This window comes from Pyrgilauda ruficollis, unplaced genomic scaffold, assembly GCF_017590135.1.
Source record: "Pyrgilauda ruficollis isolate IOZ18807 unplaced genomic scaffold, ASM1759013v1 scaffold143, whole genome shotgun sequence".
Classification (NCBI taxonomy): domain Eukaryota; kingdom Metazoa; phylum Chordata; class Aves; order Passeriformes; family Passeridae; genus Pyrgilauda; species Pyrgilauda ruficollis.
The window spans coordinates 1795596-1822935 of record NW_024512877.1 but is presented as its reverse complement, the minus strand read 5'-3'; positions in this window follow the sequence as shown (position 1 = coordinate 1822935).

The window sequence follows — 27340 nt, the reverse complement described above, 5'->3', positions numbered from 1 at the left end:
CTTGAATGGAAGAAGGAAAACTCTTCCTCTCCCAGAGGTGACAATCTCAGGCCTTTACTTCAGAAAGCACCTATGTGTATTCCCAAGCCTGCTTTATTTCATTAATAAATGAGACTTAAGCACATGTTTAAGCAGATATTTTGTACTGATGGGCTCATGAACTAATGATTAATATTGCTGACTGATATTCAGGATGTGCTGAAGGACTGTTGTGATCTGAGGGCCAGCACGTTGAAAGTGTGAAGGGAACCAGGATACAGAAAGACACGAGTCTGTTGGAAATAAGAAGGAGGGGAATGGATGTAGGAAGTGGCTGGTACTTCTGGATAGCCTCACCTTGCAATATGTTGTGCTTACAATTCAGAGCTGCCATAAATTATCAGTGCTGTCTTGTTATTAAATGCAGAGAATCCAAAATCCCCTTTGCTCAGTCTGTGCTAACCCTTTAGTCATCCTCCCATATATTTGGAGAATAAAAATCCCTGCAGCTGGAACATGTAGGATTGGCTGTGGGTTTTTGTCCAACAAAGGCTGGAGGAACACAGAGTTCAAATGAATACATGTTTTGTTAAATTTCTGGCAGCTTTGCATGAACAAAGCTAGACTAGAAAGAATGACAGGCTGTGTAAGTCAGTGTAACAAAATGTGTGTTTCTGGTGATGTACAGTGGTTCTGAAAGTGGGTAACAGTGTCTTAGAGAGAGACAAAAAGCTGTGTTGAGCTGTTTCCTTTCTCTTTGTTGGTTGATGTTCTGCTTCCCCTGGTGTGCGTTTTAGTTGACAGGAGGATCCAGTTTAGGAATAACCTTTATCAGTGAAATTATGATGATTAGCAACAGAAATGCTGTCAGTGTCTTATAAACAAACACTTCTTGATAATAATTTTTTCTGTGATTTTTCTGGGGGTAAAACAAAGGATTGAAAAAGGAATGTGGTCCTAATGTCAGTGTAATAGTAAAAGCCTAATCAGTGATCCTAAACTCCTTTAATTTAAAATAGTATCATGATCTGATTATTACTTGCAACACTCAAGGAGTTAAATTTTATACTTCAGCACCATATCTTCTTCCACTGACATATAATTTACCAGTCATATATTTCATGATGATGTGAGCGTGTATCTTACCAACAAAGGTTTTAGCCAACAATAACATAATTTTTTTTTTCATAAGTAAGAGGAAAAATATTTTTAAAATAGCTTTAGATAAACCAAAAAGACAATAGAAGGTTTTTTACAGGGAAGAAATATGCAGTAGAGAAAAAATAGTTTCTTCTAAGTACGTGCTTTGTGAACACCAAGCCATAAATTTGTATTAATTTCTTTACAGTAGTGGAAAGTGCTTTTAAATTGGAAGGGACTGTAAAGCTCATCCAGTCTCACCCCTGCCATGAGCAGGGACAAACTTCACTGCCCCAGCTTGCTCCAGCCTGGCCTTGGACGCTTCCAGGGATCCTCAGTCCTCAATTTCTCTGGGCAATCTGTTTTTCCCACATTACAATTGGTCTTCTTGTGGACCAATTCCCATTTATAAAAGAGGGGCAAGCTACTGGTTTTCCTATCTTCTGTCACCACACCAGACTGAACCTTCTCTGTACAATAACCAGCAAAACTCCAGACTCTGATCTGGGGCCTCCAGTTTTTCTAAAAACAGCTAATAATTAAAATTTCTGGTAATGAAATTGCTGATGTTGACTCTTGACTTTTTTTGGGGTTAATTTTGCATTAGTCATTTTTTGTCTCTGACTATTTGTCACTGCTTTAAAGGAATAGTTTTTGTTTGCTGCAACATTATTCTGAAATGCGGAGAGTTTCAGGTTTCAATCCCGTGAACACTCCTTTGAGGCTACAAAGCACATACTGGTCCTGATTCTCTGATTTGCTGCCAAAATGTAATCATCTGTTGTTTTTCAGTGTGCTGGTGGCACTTTACAGTAAAAAAAGGAGAATTTGATATGCGCAAAAACAAATTCATTGTAAGGAATTCACCTACTGCCCAAAAAAGCTGTAAATGTGTCTTATATCTAGAATTTTTGTATCATCTTAAGGGTCAGACTGCGATTTGCCTTAATCAACAAAACCTAAAGCACTGAATGCAATATTTTCCTTTCACTGGGGATCCCTGAGGGTGATCTAGTGGAAAAGGAAAAGGAGGTAACACATTCCCACTGGAGTGCAAGAGGTAAATGTGATGCTTACGTGTGAAGTGTGGCAGGAATTTCACAACAGGGCTGTAAGAATGCTTGAAACTGCTCTGTCAGTGTGGCTTTCTGGTGAAAACAACCAGCAAATTCAGGACATCTTTGCTGCTTTGGAATCACAATTGTTTACAGCTCGAGAATACCTCTTGGGTTCTCTCAGTGCAAAGCAAAATTAAATTTTAGAAGAAATGTGATTCAGGAGGTTTCCCATTAACTCTGTCTCATGTGCTTTTTCATTTCCTCCTCGTTTCTTTCCCGTCACTGTCACCAGATGTTTGTGTGAAGCATTATGTTTTCAACTCTGAGTGATTAAAACTGGAATTTAGGTCTCAACTAGAAAGCCAAATGGTTTAAATGCTTTCTATAGTCCATAAGTCAAATAGAAAACTGTAACTATTTATACATTGAAAGTGAAAAAATTTTGATTTATTCCAAAGTAGATCATGGGAAAGATTCCTGTTGGTTTCAGTGCTTTTCTATCTTTAAGTCATTGAAAAAATCATCAACACAAGGGATAAACTCTGATCACTTGCACTTCCCTTAAATGTCCTCTTAGCAAAGTGCAGCCTCCTTCAAGAGCTTTTATATATGAAAAACTGAAGCATTTTGGCACAGAGTGTGCTATGAACATGAACACCCTCCCAAAAAAAAAGCTTTTTTCCAAATTCTGTGCTTTATGAGGCAGTTGCATGGGCAGTTGCTCATGCACCTTGCTGCATGAATGAATATCTCACAAGTCCGTGTTGTTGTTGCATTTAAAAAAAGTAGCACCACTCAATAAACAATTTATCATCATAGTTCAATACACTGATTTATCTGTACACAGCATCTGAGAAAACACACTTAAAATGCTTTGAACTTGTGAAGGAAGACATCTGGAAACCCTTGCAGCTACATTATATTCTACATTATTTCCATCTTATTTTCCTGATGTGCTAGCCCTTGACAGATGAAGTTGTGGAGAGCTCTTGTCTGGAAAAGTGAAAAAAAGGGAAAAAACCCCAAAAGTCTGCACACTCTCAGCAATTATTTCAATTGAAATTACAGCCTGTACTCCCAAAGTCAGTGCCACTTGGCAGCTGCAAGTTGATGAGGTGCAGTAATTAATAAGTTGGTACTTGTTGGGTAGGCCATGGAAATCAGCAACTGTGTGCTCGTCCTTTGCCTGTTTCATGTGGAGTAAGATGTTGGATTTCATTTGCACCTGAAGAAAGAAGAGTTGTTCACCTGATCATTTATCAAACTTTGGTCTTTTAAAACCAGGGTTCTGGTCCCATTAGGAGAGGGAATGCTCAGTTTTCGTACCACTGCCTGGCTGTGTGCAAAGCTCAGCTACAAACTCCTGCTTTCCATGGAATGTTGAAGCCCTGCATTTGTTTAAAATCTGGCCTTGTGCTCAGGGATGTTTATACTGAAATCAGACATAGAAGATGGCACCATTCCTGTCCCAAAGAGATCCCTACAATCAAAAGCAAAACAGTGTAAAATAAAACCAGTGGTTGTTTCTGGCTCTAAATTTTAACCAGAGCAGGTTTAGTAGTTATAAAACATTGTCCTATATACAGTGTAATACAATCTGTGTTAGACTGTTCTTCATCAGTGGTGTTACCTAGGACTAGAAAACCTTTTTTACTAAAATTTTTGACAGATCTGTGTGTGTATATATACACAGTATATTTTTCCTCCATGTTATGTGTATATATATATTTAGAGAGAGATCTATCAAATTAGGCATGCATGGACACACCCACACATGCACTGTGCACTTCAGGAACTCAGATATTGATAAGACAATAAATTACCATTGCAGCCGGTAAAAGCTGAGCATTTTCCCACTTCACTGTTGAAATGAGGAGGTCATATGTTCACAGGACTAATCTTGGCTGTATTGTCACCACCCAGCTGGGAGTCCCCGAAGTCTTTTGAGCTCTTCAGCTGAAATCGTGTGTAAGGCCTTTCATCTGCTCTTTGAATTTATGGGTGCTGAGGGACTGGAGCTTTTTGCACTTGCCCAGATTACCTCAGGTATTTTTGGAAGCAAGTCAGCTTGGAAAAAATTATCAGGTCAGGTTAAAGATAGAAGTGAGTGAAACATGAAAAGTCACTGTATTTCACATTTTAAAATATCTAAGTGAACCTTGGAAAATACAAGTTTGCTTTCCCCTTGACCCCAAATCTTCACTAATCTGCCTCTACAGCTCACAGTGGTATAGAGAGTTGCAATTTGGGTGCATCACGCTGTTGTTTTTACACTGGATTTGGCACTCCCTTTTCTTGCCTGATGCACTTTGATTTTGGGATGCTGATCATGCATGATTTTGAAATGTAAAGTGACAGAATAGGAGAAAGACATCATTGTTCCTTTGGATCAGCTCCTATGCTCATGACCTGCCACTTCTTTCTTCAAAAACACATCTTTCTTCAAAAACCAGATGTGAGGCATTTAGAAGATTCACAGTTTACTCTAAAATGGAAAGAAAAACAAACCCTTTCAATATTTCAGTAGTAAAGAGGGAAAGGGAGGGTACAGTTAGTGGAGACAGAGAAGCTTCTTCAAAAATAGAGGTAATACAGCATTGTATTTTATTGTCTAGTGACAACAGAAGGAGCTTAGAGACAAGATATTTTTTAAACACTTCAGCCACCTTAAAGCTCTCTCTCTTCATAACGGAGGATGTAATTTCTGGAAGGTTTTTACAGTACACATATTATATAGATTATCTGTAGGTTGCATAGGTTTTAAATGCAATGCCTCAGTGCAAGGACATGGGTAGAAAGGGAGCACAGCCTCGAGTGTGCAAGAGGGGAAGAGAAGGGAATCCTTCTCTTCTCTTGAGGGGAAGAGAACTTCTCTGTTGAAACTCTTAGAAACCAATGTGGTTTGCAGGTTTTGCTCACGGAACTTTGCATGTGAAATTGGCAAAAATTCTAGCCAGAGAAACCCCACTTCCTACAAATACAAAGGTGAGGAGGCACATACCCTAAGAAAATTCATGGGAAAAGAGAAAAATAAATCAGTGCAGGAGCAAGGCCTGTGCTCCTGCAGAATGCTTGGCTGTTGAGAGGAACAGGTTCAGTACATTTTGGACCTTACAGAGCCCAAAATGGAGCATTGCTTGCTGCAACTTGCAGCCTCTGGGGCTGGAGCTCCTTTTTCTAGATGACAAGGAGCTTGCACTAGCACGACACATTCCCCAAGGAGCTGGAAAGGTGCCAAGGAGCCACCGTTTGGGTTGGATTTTGCTGACTGTGGTGAAGAGATGAGGCTGGGAAGGAGGGTGGGCTTACACGTGTTCGTGTGCGTCAGAAAGACGAGCTCGGTGCAGTGGGGAGCCAGGAAATGTTGGGTTTAGTGAACCACTGCATCTCAGCAGAGTGTGCTGACTTCTTAATCCACTCAAACTGAGGTTTTGTTTGGTGTTTTGTAAACTGGGACAGCAAAGCTCCATGTTCTACTCAGTGAGTAAAGCCTGACAAGTGTTGTCCTGTCTGCTCCACTGATGTGCTACTTGTGTGATAAAGAGAGCAGAGACTGAGATGGCTTTTCCAGGTCATGTCCTATGTAACTATTTACTAAATATTTAATTTATTAATTGATAAAATGGGTAAATAATAATGTGCTTCCAGTAGTACTCCCAAATACACATTAGTGCTGCAAAAATTGCCATTTGGAATTGCTTCCCAGTTGCTTCAGGAATCTTGGTTATTTAAATCAAAACTATAATTTGAATCAGGATAAAGGAAGGAAGGAAGGAAGGAAGGAAGGAAGGAAGGAAGGAAGGAAGGAAGGATGGAAGGAAGGAAGGAAGGAAGGAAGGAAGGATCAACATAATTTCATAGTTGAGATGTGAAAGGAAAATTTTGGATAGCCTTTATACCCATGAAAGGAAAGAATTATTTTGCAATGAAACAATTGTAATCAGAAAAAGAAAAGCCAAGCACATCCTAAGAGCTCTAAGTAAACATTTCTGAGTCATCCAAAATATTTCTCACATAAATAATTAGACAGCTGTAAAAATAGATTCAATTATTGTTTACATTTAGTAAATTCATTGGTTCAAAAGCCAAACCAATCAATCATCTTAGAAATAGAGTCAAAATGGCTGTTGTAACATAAATTTTGGTTTCACTTCTAGATAAAAATGTCTTTCACAAAATAAATAATTTTGAGAAAAAAAGTAAAAAGACAGATTGTAAGGAAAGTGTCCAAAATTATCTGAATACCTGTGACAGAAATAGAAAAGACATAGATAAATATAATATTTTTTCTGCCTTCAAGAGTCAAAAATGAAATATAGTTTCATCCTTGCTAATTCTAAAACCTCAGTGTGAATATATTCATTAAGTTTTAATGTTAATTTGGAGAGCAAGTTAAATAAAGCATGTTCATAATTTTGCTAAGCACAGGCATTTTATCCACATCCATTTTCTCAGTACATTGCCAGTGGCATAAAGAATTGTGGAACCACTATTTTATTTTGAAATCTGAACTGAGACCAGATAGGAATTAAATTTAGCCGTGCTTGTTGGCTAAATGAATAATATCTGTCAGGTAGATTCCCAGTATGAATTAGATAATAATCTCTGCAATAATTATCTGCAATTACTCCATTACCTTAGGGACCTAGAAAGATAAAAGCCTGTGAAAGCATAAATTGTGTGCTACAGATTGTTGTAGACCATCACCTGTTGATTTACACTACACACAGCAAGGACTAGTTCCAGCTTGAGCACTCACTCACAGCTCTGGGCTACAGGCTTTTGGACAGGAAGCCTGGCTGGATATCCTGGGGGAGATCAGATTTCCTCTGGGAATGAGGCCATTGCACCCCTGGCTGTGCTGGTGGGCACGTCAGGCAGGGAGGGGACATGTTGGAAATGTCTGTTTGAGAGAGAGGGAACGGAGCTGGGAGTGGGGAGGGCAGGGCTCCCTTTGCCCTGGCCTCTGAGCAGGGCTGGGACATGGATGCTCCTCTCTGGATAGCCACCAGTCATGGGATGCTGGAAGTGGATCCCATGAACAGCTTCCTTACTATCAGGGATGTCCCATCCCTGGAAGTGTTCAGGGACTGCTGGATGGGGCTTGGATCAACCTGGTCTGGTGGGAAGTGGCCCATGGCAGAGGGGTTGGAAGATCTTTAAGGTCTTTTTGAATCCAAACCATTCTGTGATTCCATGATTCTGTGCTCCCTAGACTCGTGTTTAAGATAATACCTGGAATCCATTTCTTCTCAGTGCTGAAGGCATGCAGAGCTCTGGAGGGGCAAACCTTAGAAGCAACCCCTCCTCCTGCACTCCATCTCCCCATCCTCCATCCAACAGAGCAGCAGATCACTGACACAGCTTTATAAAAATAATTAACAGAAACAGGGGAAGGCTTCTCTTTGGGTCAGAACTCTGCCTTGGGTGCTTCTGCCTATTACAGCCTCAGTAAAAGTGTCTTGCCCGTCAGCAATCAACCTCAGGTACCATTCTGTGTCTCTCTCAAAACCTATCACTTCATTTCTATTTCTAAAAGTGCAAAGTTGCACAAAGTGCAAGCCAACTATTAAAGTATGGGAAATTGTTATATGACAAAAAAGTGCATTCCCACAGTCCTTTTGGTTAATTAAATATTCAGTGTTTTACTTCAACCAACAGCAGAGATAAGCGTACCAAACCAAACTGACAGCTCTGCATGTGATAAAACTGGAATTCACTGTGTTTGGGACAAGCCTTGTTGTATTTTTTAGTTAATAACCAAGCTATCATATCTGTCAAACTGCCATCAAAATTATAAGAAATGTAAATGGAATTTAAAAAGCAGTAGATTAAGTGGACAGAGATAAGAGTGAGGGGGTAGTGTCTATGAAATAACAGCACTTTGTCAAATGCTTCCATGCCAAACCAGATGGAAGCTGCAGTATTATTTACTTTTTAGCAGAATGCAGAGTCTAAGTTGGAAGATGTATTACTGTAATCATAAAGACACTTGTGAGCCATTTTTTAAAATTAATTGGTTAGATTGCCAGCTGTAGTATGATTATGGCAAGTGTGGCCATCAGCTGCCCAGGACTTTTCCAGATGGGCTCAGAGCATGTCCCGTGGAGGTTAATAAGTAGCAGATTAACCCAAGGTAAACCTGTCCATACCTTCCTCTATGATACTCACATTTCAGCAATGAAAAGTGAAGGTTTCCTTATCTAATGTTATGAGAAAAGCCCACATTAAAACAGAGGGGTTAATTAGAGTAACTTTGCAGTGTGGGGCTTGCTCTATGAGAGAACTGTATCACCTGTGAATTTATTTGTCTGAGTCCCTTTTGTACAACTGCGAGAGTCTTATGTTTTCTCAGGGGTCAGTGCCAATTACAATGTATATTTGTCCACATAATCGTGTGTGGGAGGTAGCAAAGTGCAGGAGAACCCTAATTAACACCGAATTAGTCCTTCCTCCTACATTTCCACCCCTCTAACCTGACCTGAGGCTCCTGTGTGTATCATGCAGCTGCCCAGCTGGGCCAGTTTTTCTCTCATGACCAGTTTCTCCCTTTCCTGGAACTCCACTTAAAATTTCCACAGAGGGGAATACTTTTCCTCTTAGAAGCTCTGGCTGCAATCTATCTCTAGGTCTGTTTTGTTGGCTGATGCTGGGGTTTGTGCTTCAGCCACACTCCCTTGCTCAGCTACATCTTTTGTATTTCTGGCTTGAATTTTCTAGGCTGTCAAGGCAGAAGTGGCCAGAGGATATTGCTAAATATTTTGTCAGGGCTGGATTAGATGCCTGCACAACTCTGTGTAAGTGTTCATGCCCAACAACAGTGGCTCAGCCACCTGAGGCTTTTTTTGTGGCATTTCTGGCTCAACTTTTGTCAATTTGAAGCCATTCCCCCTTGTCCTGTCACTTCAGGCCCTTGTAAATAGTCTCTCCATCTTTCTTGTTTCTCATATAACCTGTTTATATGTTTCACTTAAAGCGGGGCAGATTTACCCTGTTTTCTCCTGGAACCATTTACAGATGCAAACAAAGGGGAGATACTGCAGAGGAAATTAGGAACAGGCACTTCTGTGAGTTCAGTGTCAAGAGATAAGCTACACAAAGGGCTACAAATTAAAGAGGCTCACCCTTTGACAGGTAGGAAAAGTATGAAAGCAGTGTAATCTGAAAGCCATGGCAAAAAATAATAACTGGAGATCCCTGCAGAAGTCCTGAAAAAAATTACTATCAGCTACTGCTGCTTGCAGAAAGAAAAGAAAGGAAATGTATATATGTAAGATTCTTTTGTTCTTTTCCAGGAGAGTGGGTTTTTTTCTTATCTTGTGGCTACAGCTTTTTCTAAGATAAAATAATTCCAAACATAAGGTTAGTATTCTGACATCATGAAGTGCATCATGAGAGATATCTTAAAAGTGTGTCTAGGGGATTTGGATCTGAAAAATTTAATTAGCAAAATCTGCTCATTTTCTTTAAAGCAGCTATGTTTTTGAAAAGGATTTAAGGATAGCTTTGATTTTGCCTAAAATATTTGCTATTTGCAAAAAATTCTTTTTCTTAACTTTATTTAAAGATAAATATAATAGCTTTATAAATATAATGGCTTGATAGCCCCAGTTTTCTAATTTGAGGTCTTCTGAACTGTGCATTGAAGAATAATGGAAATATTGTCTTTTTTTCCCCCCATCCTATAATAATTTTGATCATTTCTAAGCAACATAATCTCCCTGCAGGAAAAAACATTCTCAGAACAATACTGCAGAATATGCTGAAATATGAGGACACAACAGGAGCCATGTAGGCACAGAGCCTCCTGGTAGCAGACAATTCATTTTTAGGTTGAGCCTTTTGTCCCTTGCCCTGAGTTTTGTGTGGAACCACTCCTGATGTTCAACCCCAGGAGACTTGTATTCCTTCCAGACACTTTGGGGAAACTGTGGTCAGACATTTAAACCAGGCTGTTGATGGGTTTGCTGAAAGATAATAAGCTTCATTTTGTCTGCAAATGTTACAAGTTGTCCCTTGCCAATCCTTTCTGTGCCTTTGATCTTTTAACTTTGCAACTTTGGCTTAACAAAGAGGCCGGTTAAAATAGTCTTTTAGCAGAAAATCTGCTCTTTTGAACAAGCAGGAGTTTTTGTGGCAGAAAATACTGATCTGAAAGCATTGTTTCATAGTTCACAGGAGCTGAGCTGAGTGTCATAGATTGGTGACATTTGTGTGGGTCAATTTTTTTTGTGTGGACTTTGTTTGGTGACACATTACCCAGAGAATACTTCTATTAACATTTTATAACAGACACACCTGCTTCCCTGCAAAGACTCCACAAACAGACCGTGATAAAATAAGGTTTTAGCTATCACATTTTTAGTAGTGAAAGAAGCCTTAAATTTATTTTCTTTGCAAATCAGTCCTCAAGGCAGATTTCCCTAAGCTAGGTTATCCCAGTGGAAAGTGTGAGCAGCATTAGTGCAGCCTTCCAGATGTCTGAAAGTTTGCTGTTCTGTGGTACTTAAAACACTTTGCAAATAATTCTCAAAAGGTCTCAGAGTCAGTGAAACAAGGACACATCAAAGGGGCTTTGCCAGCATTGTCATTTTAAAAACCTTTCCAAAGCACTCCAGTGAGGGCCCAGGTGTCTCTCACACCCACAATGAGCTTTTGGTGTCATCAGAGGTTTCCATTTCCGTAGGAATCCCTATAGATCATGAGGCTGCCAGCAAAGATTCAGTCTGGGTAGCAAATGATGAATGGGAAGCTGCTGCTTCCACGTTTTCTGCTGCTTGAGACACATTTTAAGGCAAAATGACAGCTCCAGAATCACACCCTGTTCCTCGCGCATCTCGGCGAAAAACAAGATGAAAAAAGAACCTCAGTCCCCTGCCAAACATGGAAATATCTGCTCAAAAGAGCAGCCTCTACTTCTCTCAGGGCCAAATACCAGGTACAGGCAGGCTGAGTGGCTGGGGAGTGTCTGCAGGATGCTGCATCCAGCCATCAGGAAGCAGCAGTGCTGCTGCAATATTGCTCCTGATGCTTTGTGAGCTGAAACTCCCATTTAAAGTTCAAATCCAGGAGGATACTTGTGATCTACCACCAGTGGGATCCTCAAAAAACTAAAGGCAAAGTTCCCCTCACCTGTCTCTCAAGTAGGTATTTATTGGTTTCAAGGTACCTGGATAAAATGCTTGGATATTTCAGAAGGATGTGAAAACACTTCTGCAAAATGTCTCTATTTTCTTACTTCTCATCTCTTTCCCAGAGTCATCTGAGGCTATGTAGAACGTGCACAGCTGTAAGAGGAATTCCTGGAAATATGTTTTCTTATATTGCATGGTCAAATTGCACCCTGAAGGGCAATAATAGATATAATCACAGTGTTTTATATAATAATAGATATAATCACAGTGTTTTATAAAGGTACTGCTGGTGGATCACAATCTTGAGCTCCCTTGGACTTGATGAAGCAGGGAGTTCCTCTCTGAAAAGACAGAAACCCAATTTCAGTGCATGTGGCCCGCTTAAGCTTTTGCCAGGAGAAGGGTGCTGTGATTATAGCAAAAATACTGTAGGAGAAATTATTTTGGGAAGAATAATCATGCTAACAGAGCAAAGAGACTCAAGGAAGAAAACACAGTGGTTATGGCTGCAATTACAGGGGCAACCAACAGCTATTTTCCAGCACTACAAAAGTCATATATATCCAAGATTCCAGATCTCAATGGCATCCAAAAAAACTGGGTTCTATATGTCAGTGTCATGTAAATGATATTTTCCTTGACAGAGACACGATGGAGTTACACCCTCTCCACAATTTTGAAGTACCAGGGAAGAAAGTAAATAAAAGCAGTTGCATTTGGGACATCCTTGATGAATATTAGAAAATGTAAAACAGTCCAGAAGTAGCAGTTAGTCACTAGATATCATATAATTAATGAGCTCAAAATGAGTAAGGCTGGGCACTCCATTACACCACCAGACTGATTTAGGAGGCAGAATGAAGCTATATTGTTTTTTCATGTCATGAAAGTTGCAGACTTGGATAATGAAATGTCAGAGCAACTCTGCTCTTACAGCTCAGCTGTTTCTTGAAGCCCTGCTTTTATTTTCAGATTTGCTGTTAATTCCACTGAAATTTGACCCAGAGGAATATTGTGCTACTATTTCAGTAACATAAAGATCTTGAGTGGATTGCAAAATTGTTCTAGGATATTGCCTCTTTTCAACAATGCTTCTTCCCTATAACAACTTAAAAGCAAACAAAATGAAGAGATAAATCTATGAAACATAAAGCTGGGAGTGCCCCATGGAATGAAATTATATGACAAGACCTCAATTTTCTGTGCCAGCCATTGGAAGAGAGAGTGCCAAGTGAAGAATGAATGGTGGAAAATTGGCTTTTAAATAATTGTAAAGGAAAACAGAGATTGCAAGAGACTATCATTAAAATGTGGGCTTTTAAAAATCAAAAGCTGGTTGCAATTTTGACAATTCTAAGTTGGCAGGTGGCTGCAGACAAAATTACACTTTTCATCTGCTCTGGAAATAGTACTTAATAACTCTTAGGCATTTCTTGCCTGTGGGACTCCAAAAACAAACCAGTGTGCCCAGATGAGATATTAATGGGTGGTTCATGAACACTGGTGCCAGTATGAACCAACTCAGAGCAGTGTGGTAACAAAAACTATAAGTTATATAAAATTGTTTGTAGATAAAGGACACCATGGAGAAAGTGAGAATGAGAACAGAGGAATCTGGTGAGATCTATTTAATTGGCATTGGGATAAATGGTTTTTGAAGAAGTAGAGAGTTTTCTGTAAAATGCACTTCTGTCTCTTCTGGAGAAAAAAAAATTATAAGGGGGAAAAAAAAGCCTAGACTTGTAAAGTTTCTGCTTGCCAGCTAAAATTCCATATATTGCTAGTTTGGGGAAGAGAGAGCTGTGTGCAGTATCATGAGCTGCAGATCTCCCATGAATGCAAGGAAAGACACTCAAATTCTTCTGGATATCCTGGGGGAGAAAAGACAGTTGTGCCCCCTTTTCCTGCGGGGCAGGCACTGCTGTCACTGCCCACAGGGGTGGTTTGAATTCCAGGGATCCAAGACCTTCAGCTGACAACAAGAGACCACCCTGGCCTGGGTGACATGAGACCTAGAAAATCGTTCCTGCCCTGGCCCTTGCAGTTTTGTCATTTTTATTGATTACACCCTCTTTGAGCTCTGAATAAGCCGCTTCTAAACACTATGGGTTTTGGGGGAGGGGGAAATAGCTGTGATTTGTGACTACATATTTTGTTTTCTTTCTCAGTCTTGGCTTGGAAAGCTTGATAACTGGAGTAACATATAAAGAATGCTGTGGAAAACATGGAATGAAAGCAGCTTTACCTTGTTCTTGGATGAACTGGAGCTGATGAGTCAGTAAAGCATCTTCCTATTCCTCTTGTTCTGTTCAGATAAACGTTCTCAGTTGAAAACCCCAGAGATTTTGCCCAGACTGACTTCAAATCTTGCCCAATGCAGACCTGTTTGCTCAGTGAACAAAACTTTTGTTTAGTCTCAGAATAAAAGCTCATCTTTAGTTAGTGCATGTTTCAAAGGAAAGGATCCAGGCACAGCAAATATCATGCATGCTCTCAGTGAATTCATGAGGAACAGATGTCATTTGCAGGCAGAAACAAGGGGAGGCACTTACGTTTTGAATTATTTAAGCATATGAGAGCAAAGAATAACCAAAAGATAAAACAGAAAGTATTTTTGCTCTGTTAGTCCCAATTGCATATTCTCATAGTCATTCAAAATCCTGCTAGGAAAGATTAATAATCAGCTCTTGTTGGCAACAGGCCTTTTTTTGGAAGATTTCCCCCAAGCAAGATTAGAGTGGTTTTGTGCTGGTCTATTTGAGGAGATCAGGTGAGAACCAGTTCCACAGAAATCTGTGATTCCAAAGCACACGATGGAATGATCATTCCCACTAGGGATTGTTTACAGGGAGTTGCATCCTGACTTGCCCACTGTGTTGTTTTCTGCTTTTCTGAAGGTGACATCTCAGGAAATATGTCCAGTTGCTCTGTTCAAGGCAGAAATGGTCCTTCCATGCTCAAGGTTCCTGTATAGTGGGACACTGGAGCTGTGTGAGGATTCTGTAGGGCCACAAAGGTGATAAAGGGACTGGAGCATCTTTCCTATGGAGACAGGCTGAGAAAATTTGGGTTGTTCAGTCCGGAGATGAGAAAGTTGTGTGGAGACCTCACAGCACCTTCCAGTGTCTGCAGAGGCTACAGGGAAGCTGGAGAGGGACTCTGCATCAGGAACTGGAGTGATGGGACAAGGGAGAATGGCTTCAAACTGAAGCTTAAATTAGATATTGGGAAGAAATTTTTGACTGTGAGGGAGGTGAGGCACAGGGTACCCAGAGAAGCTACCCCATCCCTGGAAGTGTCCAAGACCAGGCTGGACAGGGCTTGGAGTAACATGGAGTAGTGGAAGGTGTCTCTGCCCATGTGTCCTGTTTTACTGTGGGGAACTGTGAAGAGGTCTTTTAAAATTAGATGGTGAGGAACGACATCAAGTCATTGTTGGCAACAGGCCTTTTTTTGGAAGATTTCCCCCAAGCAAGATTAGAGTGGTTCTGTGCTGGTCTATTTGAGGAGATCAGGTGAGAACCAGTTCCACAGAAATCTGTGATTCCAAAGCACACGATGGAATGATCATTCCCACTAGGGATTGTTTACAGGGAGTTGCATCCTGACTTGCCCACTGTGTTGTTTTCTGCTTTTCTGAAGGTGACATCTCAGGAAATATGTCCAGTTGCTCTGTTCAAGGCAGAAATGGTCCTTCCATGCTCAAGGGTTGCATTCTGACTTGCCCACTGTGTTGTTTTCTGCTTTTCTGAAGGTGACATCACAGGAAATATCTCATGTCCAGTTGCTCTGTTCAAGACAGAAATGGTCCTTCCATGCTCAAGTATCTGAAGGTCCCTTCCAAGCCAAACCATTCCATGATTCTGTGATTAACAGCACTGACTGCAGAATGAGGCAGGATAAAATGTTAAGGCCAAAGTAAATCACCTCTCCAAACGCCTCTCTGCCCATCACAGCAAACATGACTTTGCACGGGAATAACTTCTCACTTTGCCTTTCACTTTCAATATTTTCATGGAAAGTGTTTAAGACCGTAATTAATTCTGAAAAGCAGACAAATGCAATGAGCATGCATCTGATCCTATAAAAATCAAATGGGATATTCCCCTCTTGGTAACAGGATTTTTGTAAAAAGTCCTGATAGTTCTTAACAGGGATTAGGTTTAATCAGGAAGGTTTTTAATATTGGAAATCAGATTATTTTTGTGGTCTTTTTATGCTATGATTTTTATACCCAAAATACACATTGTGTTAAAAATAACAGTTTTTATAATGATCTAGAAAACTGTTACACTCACCAGAGTTATGAAGGCAAAAATGAAATTAATATATGAAATAATTATGCTTCTCCAAGATGACACTTTCCCCAGCTAAATGGAAAAACACCAGTTATTGCACACCTATCTATGCCTAACACAGCTCTAGTGACTGCAAAATAAATTTTGACAAAAATGAAATTAATATATGAAATAATTATGCTTCTCCAAGATGAAACTTTCCCCAAGTAAATGAAAAAACATCAGTTACTGCACATCTATGCCTAACACAGCTGTAGTGACTACAAAGTAAATTTTGGCACATCTTATAATTTAAGTTATTGAAACTCTGGGAGTGTAAACCATTCACAACACTGTATTCAAAAAGGGATTATTTATATCTTCAGTTTCATGTGCAAGATACGTGCAGAGTTAAAAGTTAAAACTGAGTCAGGAGAATCATAAATAAAATTACAGGTGAGAGGTGCAAAGGAAGAGTCCATTTCAGAAGAACAGTACATCTGTAAGTCATCATTAATGAAGTACTTTGTAGATTCATTGGTCAACCCTTGCCTAAATTAAAATAAATGCCATTATTTTGGAAGCAGTACTGGTGCTTACAGAGCTAATGCATATTTTGGGTTGAGATATAAGCAGCAGTTAATTTATGTATTTAGAACGAAATCTGTTGAACTATTTTGTGTCTGTTTTCACAAATTCTATACCAGTTCTATCTGGTTATTAATAAAATCAAGGATAATTATTGCAGTACAGCAAACACCTTAGCAAAATCCACCTCTTTGTGTTAGCATGCTGAGTATCCAGTCACCAAGGAAAAGTAGTTCTGCAGCACTGTAGGAACCAAATTTGTACATGGAAGTCAAAATGGAGATGTGGGAAATGAAAATTGATATTTTTTTTCACCCCATGAGAGTTTGTCATAAAATGTTAACATTCTTCACTAAACCAACTCCAAACAGTTGGCATTTTTAAAAACAGAGCTGGGAATGTTTTTCCTGTGTGAAAAAGCCCAAAGGGATACTTTGAGTTTTTGTCCTGATTTGATATCAGAACAAAGTGTTTCAATAATGGAATTTCCTGTGTGATGAAAACCCCGGGTATCTGTCAGTTCTTTTTAGAAAATCTGAAGAATTTCACAGAATAATACATGGAAGCAAATATTGGTGAAGAAAATCCAGCTGTTCTGCTTGTACCAGCAGGAAGCTCAGCCTGAGGGCTCCAAACTCCCTTTTACTGCAGACTAGACATAGAAGAAGACATTTTTAATGCAGTGTTCAGTCTCAGGAGCCAGAATAGAATTTTTTTCAAGACACTGAGTAATGCCTTAGAGACTATTTCCTGTAGACCCTTCATTTTAACCTGCACTTTGTTTATTAAATTCCCTTTCTTTGCACAGCTTGCACTTCTAACACTTCTCTGAAACATTCGCTGGTCAATAATTTGATACCTAATTATTTGCAAATTTGTTTTATCATTTTCAAGAACTTTTATGTCTTTGGAGGAGAACTTCTGAACTGTGAAAAAATATCATCATGATCTTATAACATATTACTAATTCGACAATATTCTGACTGGAAATGAATCATAATACTGAGTAATAAAGACTTTCAACTCATTTAAAATGTTGATCTGCAATTCAGTTGAATTTAATCAGAGGAAAAGCTAATGATTTCCAGAAAGAGACTTGTAAAGTTTAATATCTCTTATCCTTGTTTTCCTAACAATAAGATATAGAATCATAGAATGGTTTGGGTTGAAAGGGCCTTAAAGATTATCTCATTCCAACTCTCTGCCATGAGAACTTGCTGTGTCCCTTGATTTTACTGCATTTCAACCAGTAAAAAGTTGCATTTAACAATATTTCCATGCACTGCCTATGAAGTGCTGTGCTAAATTAAAAGAGCGTTTTCCAGTTTTAGCCTAAAAATTCCCTCACCCCGGATGTTTGCTGGAGAAATGCTCCCTGGTTTCTCTACAGTGCACAGGTGATTTTACAGACCAGTGACTTTTGTGTACTGGGGGGTGGTTTGAGAAAATATTGCCAAACAAAATAAAGGCAGTGGGAGTGCAGAATGGCTTCTGTGATGAGGTGTGCAAAGGAAAATTGAGAGGAAGAGTGAAGTGTACTGACTGTGCCTTTTTGCACTGAAAAGCAAGAGCTGATATAAATATTTGGCTTTTTTTTCTTGGAATCAGGGCCTTGTTAATTTATTTTTTGTTAGGATAGAATAAGGATTGTTAGGTGCTGGCTTGTCATAAATAAATGAAACCTTTTAATAGTACTGATGGCAGTTAATGGTAGATTTTTTTATAGGCAGTGTCAAAAGCCTGGGCCATTTGCATTGAAAGCAGCCAGCTCCTGTGTCATCTTCTATTTTCTTCCATATCTGACTTTAGTTGCAGTTATGGACTCCAGACTGATCCTGTGCTCATCTCTGAAAACCCTTTCCTCTCCTTTCTGAGATTTTCTGCCTACCATGAAATAAGTGGAGGGGGAAAATAGATGTGCTCACTGAAAATTCATGGCCTGGAGAACAAAAAGGGTCATTCTACAGCCTGGAAGTTTTCAAAGCTATTCAGTGGGGTCGTACTGAGCCATTTGTGACACAGCACCTTCAGGAGCTCCATCCTGAAGAGAGGAGACATTGATTGCCAGCAGCACATGGAGAGATGAATATGAACTATGCAGGGAGTGAATGGAGCTGCTTTTCAGGTGACTGATCACACCCTGTCCTTCCCATGTCCAAATCAGGTGCATGTGTGCAGCAAGTTGTTCTGCTCCATGCTGTGTTTTTAACTCCATTCTTACTCACCCTTCATATTCTTGCTGGTGTGTCCATTGACTGTGCTCAAGCACTTGCCTTTATGCTTTCCACAACATTTTGGAGCATGGAAGGTTCTACTGAGTTCAGCTTTCCCTTATAACCCTCAGGAAAATCCCTACTCTACCCATCATTTAGGCGAGGGAGGTGGTGAATACAATGGAAAAATTTCAAATAGCCAAGTTAGAAATAGTCTGGTGGTGATCTGAGAAGGATGTTAATGTAGGGAAAATATGATATAATATCTCATACTTTAGGTAAGTTTGCAGTGGAAGATGAAGTGACTTGAGTGTTTGTGACTACTGTGAATTGCTCTTAAATTCTCCCGTTAGCATTTGGCAGAACAGACTGGAAGATCAAGATCAGGTAGTAAGAGATATTTTGCTGGTTTTGCTCCAGACAGTATTGACATTTTACAATCAGAATTGAGACAGACCTTCAAAATGTTCAATGCAAACCATAAAAAGCTTTTGACACCTCTGCAGTTCATAAAATACTGAACTAGAAGCATTTCTGTGCCATAAAGAGTTTTAAATGAGTGGGGCTTAGGGTTTTCTCAAAGATTATGCTTTCCTTTGTGACTGGTCAAATTCCTTCTGGAAATTAGATTAATTAAAAGTGGCATCTAAAATAGTTTTAGCCCTCTTTTTGGCTGTTTTCAAAACAGCCCTGAAATAACAGCTTATCATATGCAGCTCTTTCCTGTGCATGTGCATGAAGTCATCTTATTTGCAAAAGCCAGGTTAGATTTTAATAAATGCTTTCTCCTGTTAATAAATAACACATGTTCTTTTATGTATGTGCTCAGTATGTGAAAGGAGTTTTCACCTCCTGAGCACATACATAAAAGAACATGTGTTGCACAAAATCAGAAGAGTCTGGTAGAAAATTTAAGTCAGTAAATTCAGATTTTTTTCAGGAACATGTGAGAACTCTTTGGATTGTTGAAATATTATTAGTTTGGTATGTAGAACTTATATAAGTTTCATGCTTCTAGTCACTACGTAGACATTCACATACTTTAAAATTTATTCATATATTACAATTAATGCATTTGTTAAATGGCAATAGTCTGCTAAAATTCATCATTACCATTGCAAAGGGAAGTACTTGAAAGCCAGGAAAACACCAGCAGCAGGGATGCCTGTTTGGATGGCTGCATTAAGGTACAGCTGGAGATAGTGGAATCACCACAAAATCCAAGGAAATCATTAGCTTGACACCAGGATTTGGATTATGTCCATGGTCCTTGCTGCTTGTGAGAAATTCCAGCCAGTAATGGAAAGCAAACCACACCAGTCTGGTTCAGCACGTTAAAATTTGCAAGCTGCTTTTTTTCTTTCTGGAAAGTTTGTGGTTTCACAGAGCTTTTAGGATATTGAATTTGTCTTTACTGTGTTTTAATTTTGTGAGGGTGCCTGGCTTTAAAAATTAAAATATGCCTTGAGGCCAGCAGAAAGCCACCACAAAATCCAAGGAAATCATTAGCTTGACACCAGGATTTGGATTATGTCCATGGTCCTTGCTGCTTGTGAGAAATTCCAGCCAGTAATGGAAAGCAAACCACACCAGTCTGGTTCAGCACGTTAAAATTTGCAAGCTGCTTTTTTTCTTTCTGGAAAGTTTGTGGTTTCACAGAGCTTTTAGGATATTGAATTTGTCTTTACTGTGTTTTAATTTTGTGAGGGTGCTTGGCTTTAAAAATTAAAATATGCCTTGGGGCCAGCAGAAAGCATGAAAATCTTTTAATGAAAAACTATTAACCTTAATATTAAATGAATTCTTTATTTTCTAGAATCTGAGCACTGCTCTGGTTTTCACCTCACACATTTTAATTTGCATCCCATGAGGACAATTGGAGTGGCCCATCATTTAAATTAATGCAGTTATTCTTGATAGATTAACTTAAATATTGACCAAGTATTTACTATCCTATTCCCCCTAGCTAGCAACATCTGTTTGTTAGCACACAGCTGCTGCATTTTAAGGTGTGACCTCAGTAACTTCCAGAGTTTTTCCAATAAAAGTTTAACTGAAAGAGAAAGATGAAGTCTACAGTTGATAAGTATTGAATTTTATTTCCATAAATGATACTGAAGAAAAATTTGCACTTTCTTTTGGAAGACACAGTCCTCAGGTGCAGTGACCCTAATTCCTTGAATTCAGAATTTTGGTGTTCAGGGAAGAAAACTTTGCCACAAGTTTGAGGGGTTTGAGAAGGGAGTCCCAGGTTTTCAGTACTTCATCTGTTTGTGCCTTTGAAGTTACATCTTTGATTTTGTTTTCTGCTTTTAAATAGATTGTACTAATAACAGAAATTAAATGGTTTTGAGAACGATATGCTAAGAATTAAAGAAGAATATAGAAAACTCAGAGCTTCTAAGTGAGAAAATGTGTTTTTAGAAAAATATGTGCTTGAATTATTCTTTACATTGAATTAGCTAAATATGATCTCAGTCGTGTGTGTCACACAGCTCCTTTCTGCTGACATGTGCAATAACAGAGCAGTGATAAGGCCAACATTTATGTCAAAAACCTTTGGATAATCTTCCAAAAAAGCAGGTGTTCACCAAACCTGATGTTTGGGAAGTAAAATAGTTGCACAAGCTGAAGACAAGTAATAGTGCATGAAAGCAAAGGTTTGCATCAGCTCAACTCAGCAGCGCAAGGAATTCCTGTTTAAGCCTTCAGGAATGAAAAATTATGTTCTGTCCTTTATTAGGACAAGACTTGTAGGCCTCAAACCTCACTGTAATGGATGGGAGGACCTACCACAGTATGAAATACATTTTAATTACAAACATACTATTTCCTCCTACTATTCCCTGCTTTATTTGCACGTATAAAATGTGAAAACCATAAAAATGAAAAAGTAAAAATTTTCTACCTGATATAAAGTTTTCTTCCCACTTTTTATGGCCTGTTATTTTTCAAACAAATATTTATTGATCTTTCCAAGAACTGCACTTACTGATGAAACCTTTAAAGTTTAAATACTGAATAACTTTCCTGTTAGAAGCACAGACTTTTGGAAGAAGTCAGCTCCCTTTTAGGTCAACTATAATGTTCAAAAATAGGACTTTGTGTGTGGTGCTTGAAGACATAACATCTCTTGAGCATCATAATCATGGCATGTATCTCATGATAAGGAATTTTTTGTGGCTAACATAGCCAGGGAGATGCTCTGGCATTTGGGTATTTTGTAGTCTCTTTACTGCCGCTCTCTGAGCCAGGGCCTCAACTACATTCTCATACACCCCAAAGCAGTGATCTCATCTTCAGGCTGTAGTGTGTGAGCACACTTTCCCTCTCAGCTCTCCCCACAAAAACCTTGTGGAAGCAGATATGTCTCTGAAAAATGCTGTTTTAGCTTGGATGAAGCAGCGTATTTCAATGAAATTTCATTTAGCTGACAATGTTCCGACCCGCTCTAATTACAGGCCTGTGTTTTAAGCTGGTTATGGCTTTGCCAGACATTAATGGGTTGAAATGGGCTGAAACTTTCCATGATTGTTCTCTGCCTTAGGCTGAGTCTTTTGAAGGCAAAGGTTTAACCATTTTGTAGGTCAGAAAAACTGGGGCTGTTCCAGCAGTGTTCAAGGATCACTCCGATACCTCTGGGGTTTGGAGAAGGACCTGCAAATTTGACAGGGAGAAGACCTGATGCACCTTTTGCAATTCTTAAGGAAATTCTTTTGAGTTTAGCCTTTGGCAGGGCACATCTGTAGAGCAGCAGAACTTGTTATTATTAGCTAAGAACACTTAGCTAATAATTTTGTTCAGTTGCCTCAGCACTGGTCAAACTCAGCCTCCACAGAGCTGCCTCGTGGGCTGGAGTGCAAAGGATGATGCTTTGCCCCCTTGTCTGGGAGATCAGGGAAATGACAACTTCCATCATTTTGCTGAATGGTATAGGAAGAAATTTCTCTTCAAAATTCTGAAAATAGAAATTCAATTGAAATTGAGCTGTCATAGCTCATGGACAAGGAATTCTCCAGAGAGCCATTGTTTTATCAGTAGAGCACTGTCTCAGAGAAAGGGGCTTTTTCTTCCTTCTCTCATTTCTGCTGTGACCATAACTCAGTGTCCTGTGGAGGACTGAGTCATCCCAGACTGTACTATAAGTATCAATAAAGTGAGATTGCAGCACACTTTGTGCAACAAGATTTTAATCTTCTGCCCTCTTCACCCCTTCTTTTAAGATTATGAAAGACTTTCAATGAGGAAATGTTTGACATTTAAAATTACTCAGCCTAAGACAAGAAGAAAAAGTTACTGATGTATCTTCAATACTTATTATAACAAGTGACTTTTGTTCATGAGCACAGGATCAGGAAGCTGCATTTAGTAAAATGTTTAACTAACATTATGAACATTACCATGAACCATGTAATTCATTCACAGAAAGTGAAAGAACATTCAGATCTCCCTGGGGCACTGCTTTACCAAAATAAAGGGTAATCTACTACTTGGGGAAGTTATATTTTGTTGTGTCCTCCTCCAGTTAGGACTTTCAGGAATCCACTTACCAAAGGCAGCATTTCACCTGCAGCTCTGAAATCCTGACAGATGAGCCCCCAGTTCCTCATTTCCCAGAAACCCAATAAAATCTTTCTGAGGTAATGACTCATAAAATGCCTTACACCAGTCTCAGCAATGAACTATTTTTTTCACTTGCTGTGACCATTCATTTCGGCTTCACAAAACATCTTTTTTTGCACTTTGCACAAGGCTGCCTCGTCCAGTTATGTCAGGGAGCTCCAGGCAGGAAAAATCCCTGCTGGCAGCAGGCCACAGTGCTGGGGAAGGCTGGTTGTGGCTTTGTCTGCACCAGGATTTTGCCAGGCTGGCCTTTTACATGAGGGGAGCCAGGAAAAGCTGGCCTGGTGATGGGGACTGAAGCTGAGCTGCTGCAGCCTCATTCTTGGGTGGATGAAGGACCAGCTTGGGGTCAGGCAGGCAAATAAATTTATTTAATTGGGTCATGGAGTCATAGAATCAGAGAGTGGTGTGGATTGAAAGGCACCTTAAAGATTCTTTAGTTCCACCCCCTGCCGTGAACAGGGACACCTCCCACTGTCCCAGGTGGCTCCAAGCCCATCCAGCCTGGCCTTGGACACTTCAGGGATCCAGGGGCAGCCACAGCTTCTCTGGGCACCCTGTGCCAGGGCCTCACTACCCTGAAACTGGAGAAAATCTGATGTTTTCCTTACATTTTTCCTCACTGAGCATCTAGCATCTCTGGCATTGTCTTTTTATGTGTGAAAGTTTCAATTTTAGGGTTTTTTTCTGTTCTCCAGTGGAAAAATTGAAAAACAGCTGAATGTTTTGGATTGAGTGCTTGGACTGGAAGTGGTTCAGTCTGATATCAGTCTGCATCACCTGCTATACTGTATGATGTTAGCTAAGAATAAAAGTCTCTACTATTTCCCCCTGAGGAGTTTGCAAAATGGCAGAGATGATTCAATCTATTCCATCCTCTGCTCTTTTTTTTTTGTTGTTGTTGTTGTTCCTTGTGAGTTTTGACACCTTTTCATGCCAGCATTTCTCCTCTGGACTCTGGTAGGTGCTAACTATCAGGATTTCAACAACTGCCCTCTGTCTAGGCTTTCACTCTGCTTATCTTGCCCAGCTCTGCTTCACGTATGTCCTCACATCTTAGCACAATTTTCACAGTGAAGCTGTGCCAAGATCACACGTATGTGTTGAACTAAGGAGCACATTGGACTTGCAGGCTGCTAAAAGTCTGCCTATAATTCACTCAAAGTACAGTTCCCATGAGAGGTGTGGTCCTGCAAGGGGTTTCTGTGTTAAAATTGTCCAGAAAAAAGTTCAGGCACAAAAAAGTGTTTATCCATCTGTTCTGGTTTGGAATGAAAAGCTGACTACCCCATGCAAGAATGAGAGTTTGGATTTTTCATTTACCTCTTTTTTAAAACAGTATGAAGTATTTGGGATTTGTTGTCTTTTAAGGTTTTATAGATCATGCACTCAGAACAATAAAATGTGCATTCTTATTACTCTATCCCACAACTGAAATGTGTTTTCAAGTTACGGTTTATCTCCTTAGAAAGGTGACCCTGCATCATTAATCCTGAGTGAGGTATGGAACATGCTGACACAGGACATGGAGAAGGCTGAGGTGCCGAATTCCTTCTTCACACCAGTTTTTACTACCTAGACTACCTAGACTAGAATTCATCAATCACAAGCCCTAAAGACCAAGGGATAATTTGTAGGAAGGAAAATTTACCTTTGGTGGAAGATGACCAGGTCAGGAAGCACTTAAGGAAGCCGGACCAATGTAAATCCATGGGCCCTGACAGGATGTACCCATAAGTACTGGGGGACCTCACTGATGTCATCATGAAACTGCACTTGGCAGTCTTTGCATCACTGAATTTGAATTATTGGTGCCTGGAGGAACTGGAGCAGAACCAATGTCACTCCTGTCTTCACTGAGGGCAAGGAGGGCCTAGGGAACAACAGCATCACCTCAGTCCCTGGAAGGGTAGTGGAGTCATTCATCCTGGAAGTCGTTTGCAGACACAGGAAGGACAGGAAAGTCATGAATGGTCAGCATGAATTCACCACAGGGATGTCATGCTTGACAAACTTGATAATCTTCCATGACAAAATGCCTGGCTTGCTGTTTCTCCTCCCTTTTGCCCTCTGCTTCCATGTCCTTCCATGCACAGATATTTTTCATGCTCACTCTATCCCCTGAATCACTTTTTCTCCTACTCTGTCTCCCAATTAGCTCCATTCCTCCAAAGCCAAGTAATTACTTTGTACCATATTCTTCATTTTTCCCCACAGCATTGGAATATGCAATCCAAACTATTCCTTGGCTCTTGTTTAACAAATGGAGACTTGTTATTCATTCCAATTTGTTCCTACTAATCATTCCTTTTAACAGTCTTTTGACAATAAATCCAGCCAAAAAAAGGAAAAGCTGCTTTCATCTTTGTATTCCACAAAGTATCCCCCTATTTTATGGTCATTGCAAGGCTGAGGGAGCTGGGGGGGCTTAGCCTGGAGAAAAAGAGGCTTAGGGGGACCTTCTCCCTCTCCAGAACTCCCTGACAGGAGGGTTCAGCCAGGGAAGGGTCATACCGCTTCAAAAAGAAGCATTTCCACATTGAACTTGTGGAAAGAACCTTATTTTTTTTTTAATGGTCAAAATATTTGAGAGAATTTCTATTTACATTAAACACAGAGAAAAAATGGGATGGAGAAAGGGGTGGGGAATGAGCTTTTGCTATTCCACTGCAGTGAGGATTGTCAAAATGATGTAATCCTTTACAGGGTGGAAATTCCCTTCTTTTTTACACGACAGCTCCTTCTGAAAATCTGGTGTTAACTTCAGTGATGGATACTTATTTCCAAGTCCTTGCTGGCCTAAAGTGGAATCATACTATTGCATAACTTCCACTTCTGTGGTTCAGCAAAGATAACCTCATTATTTCCTTTGTTAAAAGTGAAGTTACTAATAGGAACAAGAAAACCTTTGAGATAATTACAGATTAATTAGCAGATTAATGCATCAGGTTTCTAGAAATGTAACCTTCCCAAATGAAAGTGGCTAACCAGAGTGGATTGGTGAGGGTGAGGTGATACAACTTCAAACAAATCTTTAGGTCAGTGTTGGTTTACAATAGATAAACATCTGATCCCCATTGTTTTTGCTGGTTCTCTTATTTTTCCACGCTTATTTTCTTTCTCTTTTTGTAATTCCTCATTAGCTGGTTAATCTCGTCCCATTTCTTTGGTGACAGAACATGAACTGTACTCATTGTGAAGAAAACACATACATCCTCCTTGCTGCTCTCTTAAACTTTACAATTCTCAGATATGCCATGGAAAACCCTGATTTAAATTGGGATGTAAGAATTTTGCACGGCTCATGATGGCTTTTTGAGCAAGGCTTAATTTTTCCCATTTTCAGTATTTCACAGCCCTACTTTGCCTTTGTAGGACTGGAAAAGCTTGATCTGGAGCTGATGGAGTGGTAAGGGCCTGGGCTGAAACATGAAGCTGTATTTTCAGCAGAGCCTCCTCGTGAGGCAGCTCTTTGCCCCCTGCTATTATCTCATATTGTACCAACACCACAAGTTACTGAGCAGTAGCAATTGTGGCTTCCAGAGCATCCATCATGGATTTACCACACACTTAGCACAAAACTGCACATTGGATTTTGTGGTGCTCCAGTGAGTAAATCACCCTGCTAGGCTGTACAGAAAATGAGTGTCCCAGAAGCAGAGAATGCCTTTTTGTGGAATAAAGACAGCCTGGGGAGTTCCACGCTCCTCCAGGGTGATTCTTTTCTCTTTTTGTGTCCTTGTCCACTTTACCTACACAAGAACTTCCTGGAGCTGAGGTCCATCATCCTGCTTCTCACCCAGACCCTTTCACAGAACCCACTGAGCCAGTTTGCTGTCAGTGCAACACATGTCTGAGTTTTAATGTTTCTCTCTAGAACTAATAGGAAGCAGCTGTTCTAACAAAAATTTACGTATTTGCCTTCAGCTAGAAAATTCAAATATTTTTCATTTTATAGCACAGCAGTAGAGATGTTCTCTGAAAGGCTGGGGATCAAGATGCAAACTCTCCTGGGCCAAAATGTGAGTTTATCTGGTATGATGATGTGTTTGGTCTAAGGTGAAGTTCTAGCTCATCTCTGAGGAGGCTCAGGGAGCAGCTGGGGATTGATGTAGAGTCTTTCCATGCAGCTCTTTCAGAGGACTCCAGCAGCTACCTGAGGTGGTTAAACTCACACCTATAAACATTTATAAACACCACACTGGCACCAGGATCTGGGGATTATCAGCTGTCACCTCATCTTCTGATCATTATGACAAATAACAACAAAATTATTCGAGCTACCATCACTATATTTCATTTTTACAAATATATTGCCCCAAATTCTG